Genomic DNA, 26,013 nt, shown 5'->3' with positions numbered 1-26,013 from the left:
AAGTGTGGCCCCATGTCCTCTTACACTCCTTGTGATGGAATAGTTTTTTCCTATGCTGGGATCGCAATGGAAGTATTTGTAACTTGCTATCAAGTCCCTTCGCGAGTGTCTTTTCCCTAGCGGGAATAAATCTAGTGTTTGCAGTCTTCCTCGTAATTGAGGTCCTTCACTCATCTGATTAGTTTTATTGCCCTTCTCTGGACTCTCTCCAGTTGCAGCACATTCCTTCTGAGGACTGGTGACCAGAACTGGACAGAATACTCCAGATGTGGTCCAACCAATGTTTTTTTTACAGTTGTAGGATTATTGTTTTTTTCTTTTGAGTATATGCCTTTTTTTATGTCAATTAGAACTCCTATCAATTGTTTTTGATGTCTGTTCCCCCGTTAAGGAGATTCATCCTCTCTATTTGTCCTGTTTACCATTATCATTGAAAGTGAGAGTAAAAGAAAATCCCATATTTTGGGTTGTCCCCAGAAAAGTAATAGTGGGGAAATCTTCCAATGGGAACATTAGTTCCGGTGAACTGGGGATCCCCAAGGAAGCCCCTTCATTTGCAGGGAGTTTCTCTTACTTCCTGTTTGGCTATGGGACAGGAAATGAAGGGAAATCTCAACAATTGGTCATCCAGTGGTTATAACCCTCCCTTACTCTGTCCAAAATGAAAAAAACGTTTTGCCTGTGTGTAGCGGACTGCTCCTGTTGGGCAGGCGCTGCTTTAAATTTATAGGGGGTCTGGGTGTGAATTAAATCGGGCATATGTAATTTTGACTTAATTTAGCCTCTGTTTCAGCCATGGCTGTTCTGGGAGTAACCACCGGTGTTCGCCTGGGGGTGTTGTTGGCGCTCCAGGCCAAGGGTGGCAGCAGCAGAGTCGGGTGTATTGGGTGTCCCCCTCGGCAGCCAATCAGTGGGGGTGATCGTCCCGCTGTGCATGCTGTGGAGGGGTACTTGGGGAACAGACGCCATTGGACCGGGGTCATCGATCGGTCGTCCCACCACCTAGTGGCCCACCTGGCCAGGGGTGCATGTTTCTAAAATCCTGGCTCCGGGACCATGTTGGTCCGGGATTGTGATCTGTCTAAGTGGGCCCAGTAGTCAGACTGGGGCCTGCGCTTTCAAGGTGATCCTGTGCTGTCTGTCCTGGAGGGAGGAAGCCGCTTGATGAAGGAAGCCAGGGGAGGACCTATCCTGGAGAGGACCATGCAAGAGGCTGGTATCTCGGGAGGAGGCCTGGAAACTTAATCGAAGGATGTACCATACACCGAGAGGCTTGATAGTGATCGCCTGTCAGATCTGAGTTCTACAGAAGTGAATCTGGAGAGATCCGGGTGCTGAATCCTGTGTTAAGGGGATTCAGGACTGTCTCATCGTAAATGAAGGTCTGTGGCAGAGACTGTACTTTATTCCGTCTGCCATTCCGGCTGCTAGGCCAGTGAGAGGGACCTATCCAGGTGAGCAATACCCACTCTGACTAGAGTGACGACGAGAAATGTTTGCTGGAAACAGGAATGTTTCCGAATTGAGATTATGCACCTGAACCTTGTTTACCCTTCCACCCCATCAACCACTTCTTCTTTCCTTACCAAGTTCTTCAAATAAATCTTAGAAAAAGAAATGTAAAGTTTGGACATTGAACTTTTTCAACTCTCTTCTACTACCCTGGACCATGGGTGTCCGCTCCATAGGGCAAGGGGGGGCAATAGGCCACCCATTTCTTTTGCACTATTTAACCATTAATAAAGAGCATTACAATGTAAAGCGCAAACAGCTGTAACTGTACAGTTCTATAAAGAGCCGTCAAATATTTTGGTGCTGCATAGAGTAAAATAAGAAAATAAACCAAGGCTCATTTTTCCAGCTTGCCTTTTATTTCTGTAACATTTTGATAGCCGTGTCTTTAGAGTGCAATTAACAGCAGCCGTAAAATATGGGGTAAGTGCCTGAAAATGCTGCTGTACCTTTAGACATTGGTCTTACTTTGCACCATGACTGCTTCGTTTCGACAAGATCCTTCTCCGTTCCCTTGTGGCAGTGTTGATGAAGTTCTAATATACTTTTAATGGAAGTGAAAACCTTAGGCGAAGTTCCACAGAAAACAGTTTTGGGTAGTAACAATATCTGCAAAACGCTTGGTCCCAGCTGTTAAAGTTTTCAGCCAACAATAGGCAGGATTTTATGGTTGCGCTTTCTTTGCCCACAGGCTGAATTTTTTTCTCTGCACTTATTTCAGAAGCCAATTGTCTAATGGACCATGCTGACTTAGAACACACAGCAGAGAATATGTGGTTCAATGGATGCAGTGAAGCAATAGGACTTGTTTATGTACAAGGTGCTATGGGCATAATTGGGTTGAAGTACAAGTACTGAAATGGGATCTACAGTATGAGCAAGTTTTCAAATGAAATTGTGCTTTTCCCATGAAGGGATAGGATTTGATGATGTTGTAGCTTACACAAGGCTATAAACTCTATATTTGACAGCACTGATCGGCTGCTGCCTCTCCATTGACTGACTTGAGTGAAAATAAAAGGGTTGGTTTACTAAAGGCAAATAGACTGTGCACTTTGCAAAGAGATTTGGAAATGAGCAGAAGCTCTGCTGACTTCCATCATCACATGCTAAACTTTCCTTGCAAACATATAGACAGTTCCTTTAAGTGCTACGAACTATCAGCCGTATGCAAAGGCATATAGAACCTGGAAAATACAAAATGAGCTAATACCCAGAGCAGCTGCCAAACACTGGAAAAATGGATAACAGAATACAGAAAACAAGGAGCACACGATCGGACAAAACCGATGAAAACGGACTGAAGTTCAATTTCATCGGTCCAAACCGACCGTGTGTGGGCCCCATTGGTCAGTTGTCCTTCGGTCCAAAAAAAGAGAACTTGCTTTAAAATTGAACCGATGGACGCCTAACCGATAGGTCAAAACCGATCGTTAGTACGCACGACCATCGGTTCAAAATTCCACGCATGCTCAGACTAAATGAGGGGACGGGAGCGCTCGTTCTTGTAAAACTAGCGTTCATTTTGGAGATAGCACATTCATCACGCTGTAACAGACAGAAAAGTGCAAATCGTCTTTTACTAACAAGGAATCAGCTAAAGCAGCCCCAAGGGTGGCGCCATTGGATTTGAACTTCCCCTTTATAGTGCCGTCGTACGTGGTTTACGTGTCTGCATTCTGACACGATCGGTTTTTAAAACTGATGGTGTGTAGGCACATCAGACCATCAGTCAGCTTCATCGGTTAACCGATAAAAACGGTCCTTCGGACCGTTCTCGTCGGATGGACTGATCGTGTGTATGTGGCCTAAGTCTTATGCCGCATACACACCATCACTTTATGTGATGAAAAAAAACGACACTTTCTGTGAAGTAAAAAATGACGTTTTTGAAACTTCAATTTTCAAAGACGAAGTTGCCTACACACCATCGTTTTCTCACAATGATCTTGCAAAGTGAGGTTACGTTCCACCACGTTTTACCATTGAAGCTTGCTTCATAAGTAGCTTCTGGGCATGCGTGGATGAAAAAACGTCTTAGAAAACGACGTTTTTTGCTACACACGGTCAATTTCTGTGAAGTAAAAAGTGCACTTTTGAAAAACGACACATAAAATTGAAGCATGCTTCAATTTTTTTTGGTCGTTTTTTACAAGACATAAAACAACGTTTTCCCCCACACACAGTCAATTAAAGTGACGTTTTTAAAAACATCATTTTTTTTCATCACATAAAGTGATGGTGTGTACGCGGCATAAGTTTTAGAATAAGTAAAAAAGTTGATTTATTGCACTAGAAGTGGAATCAATAACAAATGTAGCAACTGCCAATAATGATAAAAAAAAATTTTTTTTACCTTTTTTTTATAACTTATCACATTCCATCTGTTCTCAGCTGCATAGGAGCTGGGGGAGGAGAAGCAGCAGCATACTGAGCTTCTCAGTGAATGACTGTGCATCAGGGGGGGTGGGTGGGGGTTAGGACAAGTTTGACCATTAGAGGAGAGTATACTGAGTTTCCAGCATAGCTAGATAACTGACCACGATGTGCTCTCCTGCTTAGTGTGGTCAGTTTTTTTAATAGAAAAGCAGAGGGACTGCCAGGGAATTCACACAAAAGAAGCAATACAAAGGGAACAGGACACTTTCTCATACAAGTACATGGTACATCAGGCACATATCAGGAATATGAAGTATTGGGGTAACAAATGCTTTAAGCATTTTTTCATGTGATTTCTGGTTGCTAAAGTTGAGGGTAAGGTTCCCACTGGCTGATGTGCCCCTCCACTTTCATGTTATAAAATTCTAGACATGTGCATTCCTTTTTGTCCGAATGCATTTTCGTCCGAATTTTGGGTATTTTCTTTATCATTTTAACGAAAATGAACACACAGAATACGAAATCCGAAAGATCAGACATAAAAAAATACTTTATTTTCGTTTTCGTTGCTACAACAATTCGATATAGATAGGAGATTCTACATGATGCTGACAATAGCGATCTGTGTCTATTGAATCTGCAGTCGAATGTGCCTAACCTTAACTCTATTAGTCCAAGATTATTCTACATAGAGAGGAAAGATTCAACATAGAGAGAAAAGATTTGACATTATAGAGACAGTGTTGGGGTAGACCATTCATCATGAACGTTGAAGATTCAACGAAACAGCGAAAAACATACAAACGTCGAATCTGTCATTGAAGACTTATGGTGTCTGTCGAAAGTTCTAAGAAGATTCGACGGAGCAGCTAAACTGTACGATGCCGCAATCGTACATTTACGATCTATAGCATGTAGGCGGGAACATTCGACCGGAGATGTACGATTGCGGCTTCGTGCAGTTTAGCTGCTCCGCCGAATCTTCTTAGAACATTCGACAGACCCCATAAGCCTTCAATGACAGATTCAACCTTAAATTATTCGGATTTTCAGACTACTGCATTTTTTAACGAAACAAAATAAATAAAAACTAAGGGCCAGATTCACGAAAATTTGCGGCCGTGTAACGTAACCTGTTTACGTTACACCGCCGCAAGTTTTCAGTGTAAGTGCCTGATCCTCAAAGCACTTACCTGGAAACTTGCGGCGGTGTAACGTAAAGTCGTCCAGCGCGCTTTGCGCGAAATGACGTAATTTTTTAGAACAGTGACGTGCGTAGCGTCCATTCGTATTCCCACACGTCTTACGCCAAAACAAAAAAAAATTGAAATTCGACCCGGGAACGACGGCCATACTTTAACATGGCTCGACTAAAATTAAGCCATGTTAAAGGAGGCCTAACTTTGCGACGGGAAAAAATTACTAGCGACGACATAACAACGGGAAAAACCTTTGTGGATCGCCGTAACTGCTAATTTGCATACCCGACGCTGTAATACGACGCGAACTCCCCCCAGAGGCGGCCGAAGTATTGCATCCTAAGATCCGACGGTGTAAGTCAATTACACCTGTCGGATCTCAGGGCTATCTATGCGGAACTGATTCTATGAATCAGCCGCATAGATACGACAGGAGATACGACGGTGTATCAGGAGATACACCGTCATATCTCCTCTGTGAATCTGGCCCTAATATAGTAACTAAAATAGTAACAAAATAAATGTATTTTTCGGACGAACACGAAATTCCGAAAAAAAATATTTCAGTGTGCACATGTCTATCAAATACCAAGGCTTTAGTCATAGGGGACTCCTTTGTCCAGGAAAGGTGAGTATTTCAGCCCTTCTAATAGTCTATTTATTAAAAAAACTTCTATTATGTGTGGTGCCGTGAAATCCAATACTCCCCAATTATTTTCTTGTTAAATTGTTACTAAACCCAGGACCCTGCATTCACTATAACTGGTCTCCCACAGTACACAGAACACGGAAATGCAATTATTTTAGTAAGTATAAACTGCTAAATACCTTTACTCATCAGCGGCATATAGTCTTGTGACTTTTATCAGTGTCTGGTTAAAGCTTGTAGGAGGAGTTTTCATTCTCCCATGATTGTCCTATGAGGCTGAAGGACCCCTGACCCTCTGTCTGGACAGCACTGATTGGTCCTGTGCTAATCACATGCACTCTCTCAAGAAAAAAAAAAAACACTTTAGCAATACACACCAAACTGAGCATGTGCAGACTGCCCCCAGGGCTCTGTTCTATCAGCAGATACAGTGGGGGCTGTGGAAGAAAGGGATAATCAGAGAGAAAAGCACTAATTGACCCATGTGCTGATCACATGCACCCTCTCAAGGAAAAAAAAAACTCTTTAGCAATACACACCAAACTGAGCATGTGTAGAGTGCCCCCAATGCTCTGTTCTATCTGCAGGTTCCACAGTGAGTATAAAAAGCATGCTTTACTGCATATACAGACTGATTTTACTGTTGTGGGTTTAGTAACACTTTAATTCAGTTGAAGCGTCCACACACAGAAGCAAACAGAATTTTAGTTCTATATGAAACGTGTATGTACTTTAATTATGAAATTCCAGATAATTAAACAATGGCATGACATGGGCATCCACTTGTATTATAACTACAGTAGGTTCACAGGGCTCACAAAGCTTTTCACGGAATGGATAGCTATATTTGGTGCCAAAGAATAAATGCATTTTTAATTGGTTCCAGCTTTTCTGATGGCTCCATCAACATCGTTGTCAGTGTCCCACGTTGGTAATTATCTATTCCAAACATTTGAAGATACCTGATTGTTCCTGTGCCTAATTTTCCTATTTGCTTGATCCAAGCTACTCTAAGATGTTTTCTAGGTAAACATTGTATCACATTAGTGCTGATACAACAGGAACAATTTGATCTGATTTTAGCAGATAATTTACTCTTCAGGGAAAATCAGCAAAGCCAACATTTTATAATTTAGAATATATCTCAATTCAAATGGCTTTTATTTTTCTTTGTTAGCGTATTGATTTGTTAAAATGTCTGTGGCACCTATTCAGGGAGATTTGCTTTCACTTCCCGTTCTGTAAACACAACATCAAATCATAGGAAACCTCTCCAAAGTGAGGGAAATTCTCCACATTGTGCAAAATGGGACTGCCATAGGGAGCATGTACTATTGCAAACATATGGACAAAAAAACAATTACAGTACGGCAGTGAGAGGGTCTTTTTATTCTATTTTACATAGTTACATAGTAGGTAAGGCTGAAAAAAGATAGTAGTCCATCCAGTTCAACCTGTGTAGGTGTACGTGTATTTTGAGGGCAAAATGTCAAACTAACATTGCTCGGAGTTACTACATCCGAGACCTGATCGAAGCCAATCCTGGCTTTGTTAAGGTCTCCGGCCAGCCGACGGACGTGCCGGCTGGTCGCTCGGGCCTCCCGGTGGGACGGAAGAGCCCAGGCGAGCTGCAGAAGGCAGCGGGTGAAGTCCCCTCCCGCAGCTTGTAATAACAGCTGACCGGCTTCTATCCCAGGAATGCCGACTGTTGGCTCTAAAAAACAGTTCCGGGATGATCCGTACTGCTGCTTGCATCACCCCGGTACAACAGCTTAAAGCTGAAAGCCGCATATTTGCATTACATCGGTGGAAGAGGTCTGGGGCGGCCCGTTAAGGGGAGGCAACGCCCATTAAGGGCGCATGGGCACGGCCTCCCCTTTCCAACGCTGCTGCCACCCATATTATGCGTCCGGCCACTTTCAGGACGTCGGACGCATGAATTCCATCAGCAGGGTTTTGTTTTTTAAGCACCAGATTAGAGCCAGAGGGTCTATTCTCTATTCTAATGAATCACCTCTCCCCCAATCAGGAAGCACGAGTGTGATATACATTTTGTGATTGACCGAAAGGAGAAGCGCTCTGATTGGCCGCACAAGAAGGAGGAGGAAGGAGACGGAAGTGACCGAGCAGGGGAAAAAGATGCCCGCTCCTGATTCCCACAGAGGAGAGCTGGGGAAGATGCCCGTGGTTGAGGTAAGTGCACCGACCGGACCGACCCTGCTGGGGAAAATTGCTCTGACAGAACCCCTCTAGCGCCACCTGTCGCCCAGGGGTGGAAACAACACCCCTGGAGCGCAGGCTGACCTACAGGACATTTCTGGAATGACAGCAGACCAAATTTAATAAATTGTGAATGGGAGCAAGAATAACTCTCCTATTCCCCACTAACTTTAGCATAGTGCCCATACTGGAAGTAAGGGGGCGCTACACATGCATTTCAAATCTGGAGTGTATCTTTAAGCCCTATTTTTATAGTACACCGTTCAGATTGGCAGTTTTGTTTAAAAACACAGTTATCCCTTTTAAAAGTCATGTGGCAAAAAAAATTCTCTTTCATTTCCAGTTTGGCATCTCACTTCCTGACAGGAGGAGAATTTCTTTTTAATATTTATTTGCGCTTCTAAGCAAGCCAAAATGTGTAACCTTAGGTTTTTGATCTGCTTGAGCCCAGATCTAAACACTCTTTCCTATTTGAAAGCCAAAAAAGAGTTTCAGTCCAGTGAAGAATAACACTGACGTTTGTTTGCTTGAAGTTCCCCCGATAGTAAAGCTTTGTGATTGGAAGAGGTGAAAGGGAGAGGGCCCTTCTGTGAGCCGCCAATACAAGTCTGTCTGTATATTGTGTTTAATCACCTTTATCCTGCTGTAAATGTAGGCACCAGTTCTGACAAATCTCCTCTACTTTACCTGATTGCTCGCTTTGTTTTCTTTGCTTTCATTCCTAATCCTTGTTTCCCCATTTATTATTGTCCTAATATAATGTTTACATTGCCAGAAAATCAAAGGGAGCAGTTGCGGTGTGTGAGGCTTCATGTTTCACTTTTACACTCATAGCCAAGGTGGCATATGTAGCTATTTATTGCAGCTGACAATGTCTAGGATCTTCAGTTAGGGCTCGTTTACACTTGTGATTGAAGGGTCAGTAAAACCCTGTGGTTGAGCCTTGTTTTTACCAACCCTCAACCATACCTCCCAACTGTTTGAGATGGGAATGAGGGACACCTAAATAGGAAAAAAATTCAGCGCTGAAAAATATGTAACAGTAAATAATGGTTGCAAGCCAGCACTCAAGGCAAATTCATATACAATCCCTCAAGAATTATAACAATAAAAGCAGTGCAGCGCAACCTAAAATGTAAATATAAACACTAATAAATAATGTCCATGAGAAAAAACTGTCCACAAGTGATTGTGAAAAGGCACAATGAAAATTACGGCATGCAATGTGGATCAAACGTGGCCAGAAATCCCTCCACTGCACACAGAGTGGCCTCTCACCTCACTGATTCGACCTATAATAGGTCACATGGCATGTAACCCATTCCCAGTATAACTACTTAGAACATCCAATCGATCAGCATACTTGTTTGTGTCATCCTAACTTGCGCTGATGAAGTCCCGCCTACGGACGTAACGTGTACGAGGAGGAGTCACGACAGACGTCACCCACACCCTTCGCTGTTGCAATTGTTTTCTATGCTGTCTGTAAGCACTCGCGTCTGAGTGCCATCTTTGTGAGTAGTTTTGCTTTTGTTTTATCTTACAATTAAACATTCCTTTCACAGAGAGCACTAGATTGTCTTCATTTATGTTTCATATGCATGTTGGAGACAAAGATCAGGACCTTGATCGACACCTTTGGTATGCTGATCGATTGGATGTTCTAAGTAGTTATACTGGTAATGAGTTACATGCCATGTGACCTATTATAGGTCGAATCAGTGAGGTGAGAGGCCACTCTGTGTGCGGTGGAGGGATTTCTGGCCACGTTTGATCCACATTGCATGCCGTCATTTTCATTGTGCCTTTTCACAATCACTTGTGGACTGTTTCTTCTCATGGACATTATTTATTAGTGTTTATATTTACATTTTACGTTGTGCTGCACTGCTTTTATTGTTATAATGAGGGACACCTATCAACAAAAGTATGCAGGCATAGGACACACCCATTGTCACACCCCTTAAAGGAGAATTGTACAAAAAAAACAAGATTGGTTAAACCCACAAGTGCTTTTTTTACCACTACTTATTACTTTATATTGGCTTTGAAATTTACAAATGCAGCAATTTAGAAATCAGATGAAAGGTTTAGCGCTGGAAAACACTTTTTGATAGATAAAAAGTGCATTTTATATACATGTATATAGATCAGACCAAAATGAGGGACAAATGAGGGGGAATGAGGGACAGAGGGACATTGCTCCAAATCAGGGACAGTCTCTCGAAATCAGGGACAGTTGGGAGCTATGCCTCAACTGCTCACCATGTTGCTGCTGAGGCAGCAACTAGGGGTGTACACATGGCACAGCCACGATGCTTTGCCTCCTGGCCGAGGCAGGTATTATACCCTCTGTTGCACATGGCCGGTGCTACCGCCCACCAAGCGCAACTTGAATTGTGCCAGCTGGTTGCAATGAGGTTGTCCAGTAATTATAAAACAGTTATAATTATAAAAGATAAAACAGGTGGTGAGGAGGCAATACAACCTGTCTATTGCTGTCTGAAGGGAAATTCAAATGTGGATAGCACTTCAGACAGAAAAGTATGAGAAGAGTGGTGCTTGATTTGGCTGATTGTTGTCAGACTTGGAGATGTCTGCTTATCTATGGGTACAGAGCAACCTGTGCACACAACCTTGGTTTGTTGGAAACTTTGCTAATCTCAGGCAAATCATTTTTTTGGTATGTTTATTGTTCTCCATAGATTTGTAGCCAGGAGTTGGCTAATATTGCCTGCATATTCAGAAGACACCTTGCAATATTGCTACAGTGTGGCTATTTTCTCCTAGTGCCCAGCCTGGACTCTATCTCATCACATCCTGCAGTCAGGGTGAATGAGAACTAAGAATGGAGCAAAGCACCTTGGGACATGTAGTCCAAAGATCCAAGTTCTATACTCAGTTGGACTGTTATGGACTACAAATCCCAGCTGGCTGGGGAAATAGAACAGAATGCTTGGAGAGGCTATAAAAAGCCTGTGGAGGGGGGGGGGGGTTAGAATCGCTCTCTTGGGACCACAGCCAGGATCTGCAAGCAGTGACTCAGGGTACAGTGCTATGGCCGACTGGAGGCTGTGCAACAGGGAGAAGGAGAGTCATCGTGAGTGGGTGCAGAAGCATCCATTGCCAGACACTTCTGGTTGTTCAGTGGCAGCTAGGAGGCCACTCTCATCACATCTATGCCAGATCCAGCCGGGCTGCGGTGCAGTGTGTTACAGGGTCGAGCACCACCCCTCGAGCTAGACTCTGCTGAGACCTGCTGCGGAACCCTCATGCCACTCTTCAATACCGGAGGTTGCTGGGATTGGTGAGCGCGCACTAGCCCAACCTCCTATAACAAAGGATACTGCATGCAGACACCATTGTCTTGTTTCCCTGACTAAACCTTTAGGACTTTGTGCTACACTTACTCTTTGCTAAGCAGCAACAGGGCTCCACCTGATTGCCAGAACTCCACAAGCATTCTTTGCACATCACCCCGAACACCTCAAGTGCACCACCAAAGAGCTAGCTGAAGACTCAAGGCCTGCCTTTTTTCTGAGAGACTACATCCTATTCCCCCCTCCCCTACAAGGTATTAAATCCATTGGTGCCATAAGGGCCCATACTTTCACCCAGGACTCTGTTTACTAAAAGAGCGAGTCTACAGACTCAAAGGTTAAATTGTTTGGACTGAACTAAATACAGTGCTATTACAGTTCTTTGGGACTGTGGTGTCAGGGAATAGAAGGGAGTGATCTAATATGAATCTGGTCATTCCTCTGCCCTCCTCCTGCCTGAACCCATAGAACTCAATCCAATCCAAGAGTTTCTTGATTCAATATATGTGCTTGTTTTACATTTCCTTCAAAGTCAGGGCAACCATTGGGGTGCATATCTTTCAAGTGGCCCTCATGGGGGTAGCGCTACAGAATAATAATTGCAACAGGGTTGTCTACACACAAACCTGCATGCTTGGCCAATTTGTATGCAGTTGGTGGACTGCAGTATCTCCATTAACCTGAAGATAGAGCTGTGCCATTCCTTCAGGCCCCCCAAGGGGACCATAATAGACTATTCTGTCCCCTTGATGGGCTCCAGACAGACATCTTGGAGAGGTAAAAGGCAGCCATACATAAGCTCCCCCCTCTGTGCCTCTGTGTACAAGTCCACAGGATACGCATTGGGGTCCAATGAAAACACTATGCTGGTCAATAACTTTGACACATGGCACTTTCTCTGATTCTTGATCTTGAGTCATATAGGAGCTGGTCTTCAGTCTTTTATGTACCCACTGCTGTACTTAGACTGTGGTCTAAAAAATAGACCTTCCCCATTCCTTGCTGCCTCCTTAACAAGGATACCAGGCTTTAAGCTAAAGCAGTTATAGTGCAGCTTTTTTGCACTTGTGAATGCCACAAGACCCAAACGGTAAAGTTCTGCTCTAAGCTACTCTTACTGACCATGGCAGGAGTGGCTGCACTTTAAAGGTAAAGTAGCAAATTCCCAACTTAAAGAGATCCTGTCCAAAAATGTTGATGTAAAAACATAAAGAAATCAAGTATTTAAATGCTTACATACATACATTTTCCTTTTCTTTTCTTTTTTTTTTACTTGCAATATACCTTAAAACTTGCTAGGAAATTCAACCACTCCAGGAAAATTTCCTGACATAGCCCTCTCCTCTGCTTTAAGTGTCTAATTACTTGTTGGCCCAACTCCTCTGCCTGTTCCCTAACTCCTCTACATAAACTTTGATGTAAAAGCTGTGGTAGAAGCCATGGGGGTACTATAGAGCAAACTTTATTAACCAGGGTTCCATCCCAGATAGCAAGGATAACTTGCCACACATCTGTGGCAGTGTTGAATTGTAAGTCTTGTTAACTTGCTGCACATTTTCACTGGCAAGTTGAACACTTGCAGAGCACTTGAAGCACAAGTTCTAGTTCAGACTTTTCCAATTTGTGTGGCAAGTCTCTAGCAAGAGCAAAGTTACAGTGGTGAGTCTACAGCAAGACCTCTGCCAGTCATAGTGACCGCTTGGGGTGGGATGACTATTGCACAACATAACTGAACCAAAACATGTAGCAGACTTGCAGAATGTTTGCAAAGAAAGTTGATCTGGAGTCATGCAATGCAGACTTGCTGTAATTGTGCAAAAAACGTGTGAAACCTGGCAAGTCTAGCAATAACTTAGCAAGTCATTTTAATTTGCTTCCAATTGCTTCCTATCTGGGCATGGAACACTCGGATTCCTCCAGATTTTGCTAGGGGTACTCCGAGGAATGAGCAATCAACTAAGTAACCAGTGGCACCACTGATCTTTTTAGCTACTAGTAAGGTGAACATTCTTCCCCTTACCACCAATGTAAGGAAAATTCTTCCTACTGACCACCAGTGCAATGAGGAAGTTCTCCTACTGAGCATCAGGGTAAGGGAGGCCTCTCCCAATGACCACCAATGTAAAGTCTCGTACACACGATCAGTCTATCTGATGAGAACGGTCTGAAGGACCATTGTCATCGGTTAACCGATGAAGCTGACTGATAGTCCCTCGCGCCTACACACCATCGGTTAAAAAACCGATCGTGTCAGAACGCGGTGACGTAAAACACAATGACGTGCTAAAAAAACTAAGTTCAATGCTTCCAAGCATGCGTCGACTTGATTCTGAGCATGCGTGTATTTTTAACCGATGGTTGTGCCTTCTAACGATCGGTTTTGACCTATTGGTTAGGAATCCTTCGGGTAAATTTAAAGCAAGTTGGCTTTTTTTTAACCGATGGTTAAATAACCTATGGGGCCCACACACGATCGGTTTTGACCGATGAAAACAGTCCATCAAACCGTTGTCCTCTGGTTAACCTATCATGTGTACGAGGCCTAAGGGAGCAGTTTTCCACGAACAACCAATGTGAGGGAACAAGACCATTTTCACTGTCTACCTTTTTGACCATTATTATTTTATTTTTTTTGTTTTATTCATCTTACTAAATATAATGTTGTTGTGTAGAGCAGCCCTAGGTGTCGAATACAACAATTCTCAACTTACGTCTCATGCCAAAGTATCTTGAGGTGTATATAGATTAATTATTAGCAGGGGTTCCCTGGCCACAAGGTCTTTTTAAAGCAGAAATCCAAGCAAATAAAACTATTTAATAATATCTATGATATTTTTTAAAACCAAACTACAAAATATTGCCAGGAATCATTTTATATTTGCAATTACCAACATCCCCCGCCTGCACACCAGATGAACGTTCAAAATCAAACTCACAGTGGAAGTGCCTGCACTAGCTTGAGGGAGCAGGTATAGAGCTAGGGTGTCTAACATTACTAATAACATTAATAACTCAAGAAAATGTCTTATTTTTGGCACTGGAATGGGTTGGCTTGGAAGATCTGCTTCTGAAAGCAAAGGTGAAACAGGGACACTGACAAACCAAAAGGAAAGAAGAGATTTAACACAAAAGCAGCAGCCATTTATCTGCTTTAAAATAAGATCTCCTTTTCCGCATGACGCTTCCCTTTAAGGCATGCACTATTTACCCTGAATACTGCATTCCGAATGGTTGCGTAGCAATGATTTCACTTGCAGGCTAATTTTGGAGGTAATTTATGTGATTATATTTTCTTTTCCATCATTGATCCCTAATACCCCCCAAAAATTCAAAGATAAATAATAATCCTGTCTACTTGGGTTGTTTTCAATAGTTATATTCCAGGTACCCTGCATGGTGGCGAGGTGCGTAAGCTGAGCCCTATTTGGGTAGAAGCCAATGTAGTTATATCTTACAAATGAACAGGGAAGTACTTCCAGCCACAGTACGATTGTGAAAAGTAAATGTCAGTAGACATGTTGATTTTTACCATATTGTTGGATTTGGCATAAGGCCGACGTCCGTGTCTAGCTCATCAATACCAGATGAGTCTGATTTATATAATGATTTGACATGCACATGCTGGACTAAGGGATGCAGAGAGAACCTGCTACGAAGTATACATTTAAATTTAGAAATGTTCGTTTGATTTAAAGCTAAACGACACTTAAATTCTATTTTCCATAACCCCCTCCCTTATATTTTCCAAATTTAATTTACTACAAGATTTTAATTATCTGAAAAGACCCCCCCCCCCTACAGTTCCCCATATAGGGTGTTGCAGTTCATGATGTTGCCACCTTGTTGGCAATGTTCAAATCTGACAGCTACCTCGATGATCTTCTTGATTAGCTGGCAATTACATGCACACTCTGTGACAGTTAAATCCCAACTCCAGTCAAAACTTTTTTACAGGTTTGGCTTGTTCTTCTAGCAGTCAGCCCCCCATGCACTATGCAATTTTGTAAAACCTGATTGGCTTACAGTGTGGTGCATCTTTCTGTATCAGTATAAATCCTGCTGTGCATGGAACTGCAAGAGGCCAATATAGCCAATATAATAACCAGCTGAGCTTGTAAAAGAGGATATGCCAGTGCTAGAATATTCAATATTTTGGACAACACTGTACAGCAATCAATTCCAATGAGTCAGAGACTAAAGCTAACCGCCCCCCTGAAGACGTAATCCATACGAAACGTACGTAGACGGCGTAGCCTGGTCACGCTGTTTTGATTGCCCAACCATCTGGCTTCCTGTAGCAGCTGACGGTGGAACGCACGCACACGCCGACATGGAGGTGGAGGTACCCGTGCCTTACTGATAGGCTTGCAGACCCAGTGCCTGGATGGGCACTTTTTAATGTAAGTGGCCACTTGGCCCATGTTTTTTTAATCTTTTTTAAAATAAAAACCGGTTGCACAATGGAAGTGTTTTTCTGTTCCATGTCCCATCTTTGAACGTCTGGAGGAAAAGGTGTCTATTCAACTATCTGTGACGCACGATATGTATGCAGGCATTATCCTGCATAAGTGAATTTGACCATCTTTTTCAGTAAAGAGGTCCACCATTTCTGGTAAGCGCATTACCACTAATGAGCACGTTTGGGTGTCGATCGTTGTTATGGTGAAGGAGCATTTAGAGGCACTTATTGAATGAGAAGAATTCTTTTGGAGTTATCTTGAAACACACACAGTGGCATCCAATTAGTAATGTGATAATACATCCACTCCTTTGTTGTGTCATCCACGGCTAATGAGTCATCGCTATTCTTTTGGACTTTTTATGTAGTTTCAGTTTCTGCCTGCATAGCGACTGTGCACTTGTAAACTATCTACCTCACTGATTGTATTTATTTTTCATCAAATTTTACTTTTATTATAATTATTTCCACTGGTATCAACACTTTCATGAATTGTTTATATTCACCTGCTTGAGAAGAGCTATTTTATGTTATACCCACCACTTTCACTGTCCAATGACATTTATTCTCCATAGCGCCCCCTATCACTCTATCATTCATTAAATAGGAGGTATACACTCCTTTTCACAGGGGAGCAGCTTAAATCTAAATACACTCTTTTTTGTATTCATTTATTACACTAATTTACGAGTTGGTAACAACACAAATTAAATTATATATATTTTTTGGCGTGAAAATTCCCTTTTTACCAGTAAAGCTAGCCATACAACAGTAGAATTTCAAATTTAATTTGAAATTTTTCGTTTTTTTTATTTGTAATCATTAGTAGGGTCAAATCGACATTTGTTTTCTACAATAGAGGCAAAAAAATTGTGAAGGAGCAGGATAGAAAATGTATCCTGAATTAACATATTTCAAACGCTGTCCATTCGTTCCAAAAATCACATCTTAAAAGCAACAACAATGATATTCAAATGTATTAATAACTTTTGTGTTGTTCACAAAAACATTGGTTTCAAAACCTACAAGTGTATGGAAATTCCGACAGCAAATATCTGATGGAGCCTACACACAAGCTCCCATCGAACATTTGTTGTCGGAAATTCCGAGCGTGTGTACGCGGCATTAGAATTCACTTATGACATAGTGGAATGGGACCTCAGATACCCCAATACAAGCCATGGCACTGAGATTACCATATTTAGCTGTCATCAAGTTGCTGTTTGACACAGAACTGTCCCAAAGCACCCACCAGCATTACAGGAGTGTGCAAGCCATCAAACCAACACAAGCTGAAGTGGACACAGGGTACCGCACAGTAATCTCAATTCTCTTACCAATCTTTTCTGATTCAATATTTTTTATTGAAAGTTTTCAATCATAGGGTCCACAACGCAAGTGGAACATTTCAAAACATTAAGATAAGGTATAAACGGGGAATCAAATATTATACCACCAGTTATATCCGATACAAAGGGATGCTTTGTAAAGGAGAAATTCAACATAAAGAAAACAGCAATTCCACTTAGAAAACCCCCTTTCCACTGAAAAATATTAGAGCCCATACTTCACTACCACCCACGGCCACACCGGCCTGGACCGTGAGTATACATAATACGCAGCAACAAATGTAAGTAACACAACTCAAAGAAGAAAAGGGGAAAGGGGGGGTATTAAAATGAATAAAAGACAAAGAAAAGAAAAGTTTCAAAAGGAAGAAGAAAGAGGGGAAGAAAAAAAGCTAAAAGGAAAAAGAAGGACTATCCAAATGCTCGCCTCCACTGCCCACTTTTCTCAGTCAGCTGGAAGTTGGAGATACTTAATCGAAGGATCTCAAACACAGTCACACTTCGCAGTCTTATCCTGCAAGATACTGACCATATCATAATATAGCTAGATTTACCACTGGTGTCTTCCAAGCGGTCGCTATAGCTCTAGCGATTTTTGCCACGAGAAACATAATGGATTAAAGTCTAAACATGGTTGGGAGCATCAAAGACAGGCTCATTAAGAAGAGCCACCTTAGAGTTTTTAACTATATTCACCATTGTCACAGAATAGATCAGGGAGTAAACTCTAATCCAAAACCGGCGAGCCTTGGCACAGGTCCACCATATGTGGAACATCGTACCAGGTTGATCACATCCCTGAAAACACAGAGAGGAAGCCCCCTGGTACATTTTCAAGAGGCGGTCTGGTACCAGGTACCATCTAAAAAACACCATATATCCTCCCATCACCAGGGTCGTATTCATAATTCCCTTATATGTACGAGGAGACCACTCCCACTAGTCACTCAAATCAATCTCCTCTCCTAAGTCCTGCTTCCATGCCAACAAATAAGACAATTTCACAGATGGGTAAACAAACAATTTGAACAGAATCGAGATGCCGCCCTTCTGCTCCTCCCCCCAAAAACATCTGGATTCAAAAGCAGTGTATGTAGTAATATCAGCTGTAGATCTCTACAATGAGTGCAAAAAGTGCAGGACCTGCTGCAAATGGAAATGCTCAGATGGAGGCACCTTCTACTGCTACACAAAGTAGGGGACGGGACAAATTCCTCTATGGTCAAGGAAATTACTTATTCTATGCAGGCCTTTATCAGTCCACCACTGGAAAGTCTAGTCAGGATTGGAATGTATAACACAAATATAGTATTTACTGAAGAATAGGAGAGACATAATAAGAACAATTACATCAATATAGCATTTCTGTCTACTTTTCTTTAGGTCAATTCCAAAACATCAGTCACAAACTTGAATTCCACTGGTGCCCACTTAGCTTTCCTTCACCAACTTTTGCTGTTCAGAGATCCCACAAAATTAAATCTTTTTCTCCAACAGGGAGTTCATTTTTCTTCCTGGGGAACAGAGCACGCTAACACGTTCTCCCATGAGGGCAGTAAACCCAATTGTTAGTAGACAAATATAATGAGGAAGTTGTTCATCCACCTAGAGGAAGTCACAGACAGGATCTCTGATGAACTGAACCCTGAAGTCTACCCATCCTGACACCATTTTATAAACTTGATTTTCATTCCTCTAATTGGCACACCTAACACCCAATCCCAAATAACTTGGCACTCAACCCTTAACGGGCTTATAGAAGATACTACTTAAATAAACATTTAAGGATTTTTAAAATAATACATAGCTTGGTTACATAAGATTATTGTGTATCTGATTACACTTTTGGTTTAACTAAAGAACAGAACATGGAACAATTCCTAAAATATATAGATAGTGAATCTATAGCAGCTGCAGAATTCAGACCTGTGGGAGTTTGGCTCCCCTACCAATAACATTTAGCATTTCACAAACCACTCTATGAAGACTCTGTAGTGGATGCAGAGGAGCTTTGGGATACCATTTTGGAACTTTTAGATGAGGCTTTATTACTAGTTTTTGCTTTCAGTTTCTATGCCAGTGATTTTTTTACTGGCAATTTTGTGAATGGTTATAAAAGCTTTGCTTCCATACCAACCAATACATAAAATCCCTTTTCTGGGAAATTACACAATGCACTTACAATATCAATAGATGGGCATAAGAGCTTGGCACAGCTTCACCACTGAGCTGGCCTTCTTGAGATGAGGGGCCAATGTATCCCATCTCCGGAAACACAAACTGAACACTGATTTTGGTAGTGCTAGTAATAAATGGGTATGTTATGCACTTATCAACAGGTATAACAGCACACTTTCAAATGCATACTTACCAGACCAAAAGAGAGAAAATAGTAGAGATTCTTCATTAGGGTTTATGTACACTTTTCAAGCTATGTGAGCCTTTAAATTACCTAAATACATTCCAGGTGCGTCAAAAAAGCTGTGCAAAGTTTTCCAACTCATTTTCTTTAGAATACCTTTACAAACCTGTCCCCTGCCATCAGTTCCAGAGAAGAAGATCCTGGCCTGGGTGAAAGCAGAAGTTTCTCTGCGGAGGTTCAGTCCCCCCATAGAGTCAGAGTTGGATCTCTCCAATAAGAGTTCTTGCTTTGACTCAAAAAGGAGTGTAATGGAATTCTGTAGAGAGATCACTGCATCCACAAGGAAAGCAAAGATACTTAAGAGGCTATTTGTCTGAAAGTCATAATGATCCAATGACTTCAATTCTTTATTAATCACTAACATGGAACAGGAATGCAGCAAGTGGAGTCAGAACGCCCAATCTGAATACTTGTGCTTAAAATGGTTTTAAAGCATCAAGGTTTTTCACCTTAATGCATTATATGCATTAAGGTGAAAAACCTTCTGTAATGCAGTGCTCCCCTGAGCCCGATCCGATCCAGCAACGTGCACCAGTGCAGAGGCTCCAGCTGCTGTCTCCTCATTGGACAGATTTATAGCAGCAGCAGCAGCAGCCATAAATCCAGTGACATTGGTGCAAAGGGTTGGGGCCATGTCCCGCTGTCTGTGCAATTAATGCATCAGCGGACTTAGAAGCGAGCCCGCACAGGTGCCCCCATGAAAAGTGGCTTTCTGTGGGGGGCACCTGATGAAAAGGAGGGGCCTGGCTTGCCGGTGCGGCACCCCAGATAAGGAGGATCAGGGCTGCGCTTTGCAAAATGATTGCACAGAGCAGGTAAGTATAGACATGTTTGTTATATTTATTTTACAAAAACCAAGCTCGTTAATATTTCTCTTAACACAGGTTGACAATAAACTGATAAAACACTAAAACATTCTTGTAAAAATCTCTAAACTACAGTTTTGTTTCAATTAGCGAATAACCCCAAGAAATCCAGAAATGACAATTTATCTGAGAATATGGATTTTTTCGCTGCTACAATGTAACAATGATAATTTGAAATTGGTCACCCAACTGCCCCTTGACATCAGGGTCTGCCTAATAAAGTGACACTGTTTGGCACCTTCCCGCTTTTCATCCTGACCTGCAGGTATCAAATCTGAACTTATAGTTTAGGCCCAAGTACTATAATTGGAATTTGTAGTTCAAGCTGAGAATCATATATCATGCCAGAAAGTAAAGAAACTATTTTCAGAGTGATCAGAGAATTTAAAATTGCTTCAATCTATATTGCTCTGTTAAGGACCATGGAATAAAACGTTGTATTAAAGAGACAGTGGGGTTGATATACTAAGAGTCGGTTCACACTAGGGCGACACGACTTCCAGCGCGATTTTCAGAGGCGACTCCGACACGACTTGAGCATGAACCACAGGGCGATCTGGGGTGATTTACAACACGACTTGAAGTCGTCTCCAGGACAGGAGACTTTCCAGTGGCCAATCAAACAACAATCAGCTCTAGGGGAGGGAGGGGGAGGGAGAGGTTTGCCTAAGAAATGTATGTTATCTTCCTGGAAAGTCGCTTCAGTTAAGACAGTGATCAGACATGGAGGGGACTTCCATTGAAATCAATGGGTACAAATCGCCTACAAGTCGGATTGAAGTAGTACAGGAACCTCTTCTGAAGTCGGAGCGACTTGAGTAGTGTGTATTAACACCGCTCCCATTCACTTACATTGTTTTTCTCTACAGCGCGACTTGGGACGACTTGAGGCGACCTCAAATCGGATCCCAAGTCGCCCCAGTGTGAACCGACTCTTAAACTGGAGAGCGCAAGATCTGATGCAGCTGTGCATGATAGCCAATCAGCTTCTAACTTCAGCTTGTTCAATTAAGCTTTGACAATAAGCCCAGGTTCACACTGGGCTGCGGGAGTGAAGCCGTGCGAGTTCAGTTGAACTCGCACGATTTCACTCCCGCTGCCAGTCCCGATTTTGGCCGCGATTTCAGAGACATCTGTAAAGGTTTCTGCACAGATGTCAATGTAAATCGCGGCCCGAAATCGCAAAAAGGAGTACAGGAACTACTTTTTGAAATCAGTGCAGTGCCGCAGATGCGGCGTCGCACCGATTAGGACGGTGCCATTGCCGACAATTGCCGGCAAATGCCGCCGATTTGAGATGCGATTTGACATGTGAAATCGCATCTCAAATCGTACCAAATCGTACCCAGTGTGAACCTAGTCTAAAACCTTGAAGCTGATTGGTTTTTGGAGCAAGCTGTTCCAGATTTTGCACTCTACAATATTAGTAAATCATCCCCAGTGTCATTACAAATTTTTATAGATAGTACTGTTTTGTCAAATTCCAATTTTTACCCACTGGATCTCTTGGTCAATACGTCACTATTAATTCCCTGCAACTTTGGGGAACAAAGAGAGCCACAGCAAATAGTGGGTAGACTCATGCCTTCAACTGACACACCTGGAAATATCTAATGATTCTAGCTGTGCCTCTGACTCTGTGAGAAAGGGAAGTGTGGATTCAATCGAGATGCTAACACCAATATAAATGTATTTTAAAGAGCAGTGTTTACTTGTATTTTTTAAAGCTGAAGTGTTGAGTATGCATACAATACCTCTTTTCTTCCTTTGCTAAAATGTTTTAATTAAATTATTCATGTCAGCACTGGGTATTTATGCTGGCTTATGCTTATACAGTTAATTTTCTTTGGAAATCAGCTACAGCCGGATTAATAAAGCCTGTCCTCTGCAAAAAAGGACCCTTGCTCTCCTTGTGGAAGCAGCAGGCTTACTGCAGAGATTCTGATATACAGTACCTCCTGTTAAATCAGAGATAGAGTTCTCTACTTAATACAGTGTAATCAAGTGTAGCCGGGTGCTCTGCTGGCTGTGCTCAGCTCTCTCTTAAGCCCTGTACACACGATCAGATATCTGATGGAATCTAATCCGATGGATTTTTTCGTTGGATATCCGATGAAGCTGACTTTCATCAGTCTTGCCTACACACCATCGGTCAAAAATCCAACCATGTCCAAATGCGGTGATGTAAAACACTACGACGTGCTGAGAAAAATGAAGTTTAATGCTTCCGAGCAGGCGTCGACTTGATTCTGAGCATGCGTGGATTTTTGACCGATGGACTTCCACACAGACGATCGTTTTTTATCTATAGGAAAATGTAAAAACATGTTCTATTTTTTTTGATCGATGGAAAACAAACTGATGGGGCCCACACATGATCGGTTTGTCCAATGAAAACAGTCCATCGGTTCGTTTTCATCAGACAAACCGATCGTGTGTACAGGGCTTTACTCCCCCCTTCTCCCAGGGCCAGGATTTCTGTGTGTTATACAACAGCCAACTCTTACCCCTTGCTTCCCTGCTGTTTGAGCTGAGTCAACTCTTTTCCTCTTACCCCTCACTTCCCTGCTGTGTGACAAGAGTGGGCTCTGTGTGAAATCCACCAATCATTCTTGCCCCCCCCCCCCCCGGTAGCAGAGGATCAATGGCAAGATTCTGGGAAAGGTAGTCATTAAAGGGGCATAGTACAATGCCAGTGAAGAGAGGCTGATGGAGCTGTGGACTTCACTTCCCAGTATTCCCTGCACAACAGGGAAGGAGAGCCTGTACTTTTCCTGTGCAAATCTGGAGAGTCTTTTGTAGGAGGAGACTGCACAGATGTCAGGATATCATCTCAGAACAGTGTGGGGACCAGAAGATGCAGACCTGTTCCCTTTGCTGAGCCAGTGCTAAGGTGTTCTTGTTGTGTCCATAAGGGATTGAGGACTGAGCCGCAGAAAGATCTTTTGCTGAGATGGGACCGAAGCTTGAAGGGCCATTGCCGCCTGTGTCTACAGCAAGGTTCCGGGTACTTGAGGACAGCAGATCGACAAGTAACCTGGAACATATTTTTGTGCACCAGGAGGGGTGAGTTAAACCATCAGTGGTCATCTCAACACTTACAGGGCCACAATGAAAGACAATTAATACTGACAATTAGGCGCCAGGTACTTTGTAGCTAACAAAAGAGATAAAAAGAAGAGGGCGCACCAGCCTTGTGCATTATCCCAAGATAATTTATTGATAAAAAACTGTAAAATACTAAAAGCTTGCAGAAGCCCTTAAAATATGGCAATCAGTCTTAGAACCAACTGGTTCTAGAGAGCAAAGGGGAAGATTTTAGAACCACTGCTGGCTGACGCAATTTAAAGGAGTACCTTCTTCCTCTAAGGAAGAAGGCACTCCTTCGAAACATGGTCGGTTCTAGGACTGATTGCCACATTTTAGTGGCTTTTACAGGCTTTTATTCATTCTTACTTCTCTGTCTCTGTAGTGCAGAAGCCAAACTTAGCAGCGGTCTTGGAGGATGGCCAGTGGAAGAGAATGCTTTGGAACTCTATGAGCTCTCTTGACTGCATATAAAGTGGTAAAGGCCTTCTTCCCAAATAGATTGAGTAGCCACTGTTCCACAAAATATGTGGGGTTTCTACCCTCTACCTTCTCTGGGAGACCCACGATATGCACATTATTGCACCTCATTCTATTTTCAAGGTCATCAATCTGCATGTCAATGGCTTTAACCAGCCTAGCATTAGTTTGCTTGTCCCTGAGCAGAGGGGGAGCTTGTCTTCTATGCCGCTGATCCTGCTTTCAGCAGCGTTTTTTCTTTCCCTAAATTTTTGCAAGTCTTGTCTGATCAGGACAGGTCTCCCTTCACCTCTTCCTGCACTGTATCTTCTCCTCCAGCCAGATCCTTCATGTCAGCTGCACCAGAAGAATCTACCAGCCCAGACAGCTTCTGTGCATAGAATCTTATGTCACTAGGCACTTACCGTGCCATGTGTGCCACGCTGCGAGAGGGCCGCAGTGGCACCATGTTGGATCTCGGGTCACTGGGCCTCCTCCTTGTTTTTACAGGTGACCATCATGGGTACAGGGAAGCCAGATGTGGTGGGTAAGTCAGCAGGATATTTAGTTCTCTTGTGGCAAATAAACAGACCTGTGGGGCCAAAAACAGGATAAAAAGCAGGATAACAGACAGGAGCTCTGTGAAAAGCGGAGTTACAATTCTTATCATAGCTTTAAATATTGCTGGCTCCTACTTTCTCAGTGCTGCTTCCCGGAATTTCAGTCCTCACAGGAAAGAGTTGTAGCAACCTCTAGTGTGTGCTAATTGGTAGTGTAGGAAAATTTAGTTTGGCTCAAAGCCAAGCCTGATCTGTGAATCTGGGTCAGGGTCCAGTCAGTCAGGGCTGGATGACTCATCTTGGCAGCTCCTCTGGTACCTTCCCATGTTTCTGGAAAGCTGTAGAATTTTATTTGTGGCTCCTTAGGGGGTGAGCTACAGAGTTAACTGTTCACAATGCAGTCTCCCTTCAGTCAGGTAATTTAAAGACGGGAGCAGGAGGAAGGAGCATGGGAGTGCCTTGCTATCCTAGACTACAGGGGTGTATTTCTATTGATGCACAGGGGGTTATTTACTAAAGGCAAATCCACTTTGCACTACAAGTGCAAAGTGCACTTGAAATTGCACTTGGAAATGCAGTTGATGTAAATCTGAGGGGTAGATCTGAAATGAGGGGAAGCTCTGCTGAGTTTATTATCCAATCATGTGCAAGCTAAAATGCTGCTTTTTATTTTCCTTGCATGTCCCCCTCGGATCTACAGTGACTGCACTTTCAAGTGCACTTTCAGTGCAATTTCAAGTGCACTTTGCATTTGTAGAGCAAAGTGGATTTGCCTTTGGTAAATAACCCCCATAGTGTAGGAAGACACAACTCTTGTCCCTGTATACAAGGGGCATTCCATAGGATGCTGCAAGAGAAAGGAGATATCCTGAAAGAAGAAACATTGGGAAGTGGCACCAGTTTAAACTGAATTATAGGCAAGGATTAAGGGCTATTTTTTAAATGGTTGAATCAGCTACTGAAAGCGCTTTAAATTGAAGGGTTTAATATCACTTTCAGATGGTTAATAAAGCTTTATGTTACATAAATATACACAGGTTCACTTTAAATTATAAAATGTGCAAGTGGCGGGAACAGACTGGTACCACTTTCAAACTGCCAAGACCCACTGAACGCTATGCATCTGTTACCTCTAGATCAGGGATGTCCAAACTTTTTTCAAAGAGGGCCACATTTGATGAAGTGAACATGCTCGAGGGCCGACCTTTTTGCCTGACATTCTTTGATCTAAGTGTGTTCGTCCGAGCAACTAATACCCTGCCCAACAAGAATTATCTTGCCTTTGTGGCTGTGTGTGGCTGTGGGTGATGAAGAGATGAGCTTGGGCGTGTTGTTTGGATATACTGTTTATATCTCTTTTGTGGCCCCAATGAATCCCCAAGTGCTGCTCAGGACTAAGAATGAGCTTGGGCGTGTTATTTGGATAAACCGTATTTATCAGCATATAACACGCACAGGCTTACCATTGCCATAAATGCAGCCTCACCATTACCATGAATGCAGCCTTACCATTGCCATGAATGCAGCCTCAC

This window comes from Rana temporaria, chromosome 7 (assembly GCF_905171775.1).
Source record: "Rana temporaria chromosome 7, aRanTem1.1, whole genome shotgun sequence".
Taxonomy (NCBI): domain Eukaryota; kingdom Metazoa; phylum Chordata; class Amphibia; order Anura; family Ranidae; genus Rana; species Rana temporaria.
Note: the sequence above shows the minus strand (reverse complement) of the source record.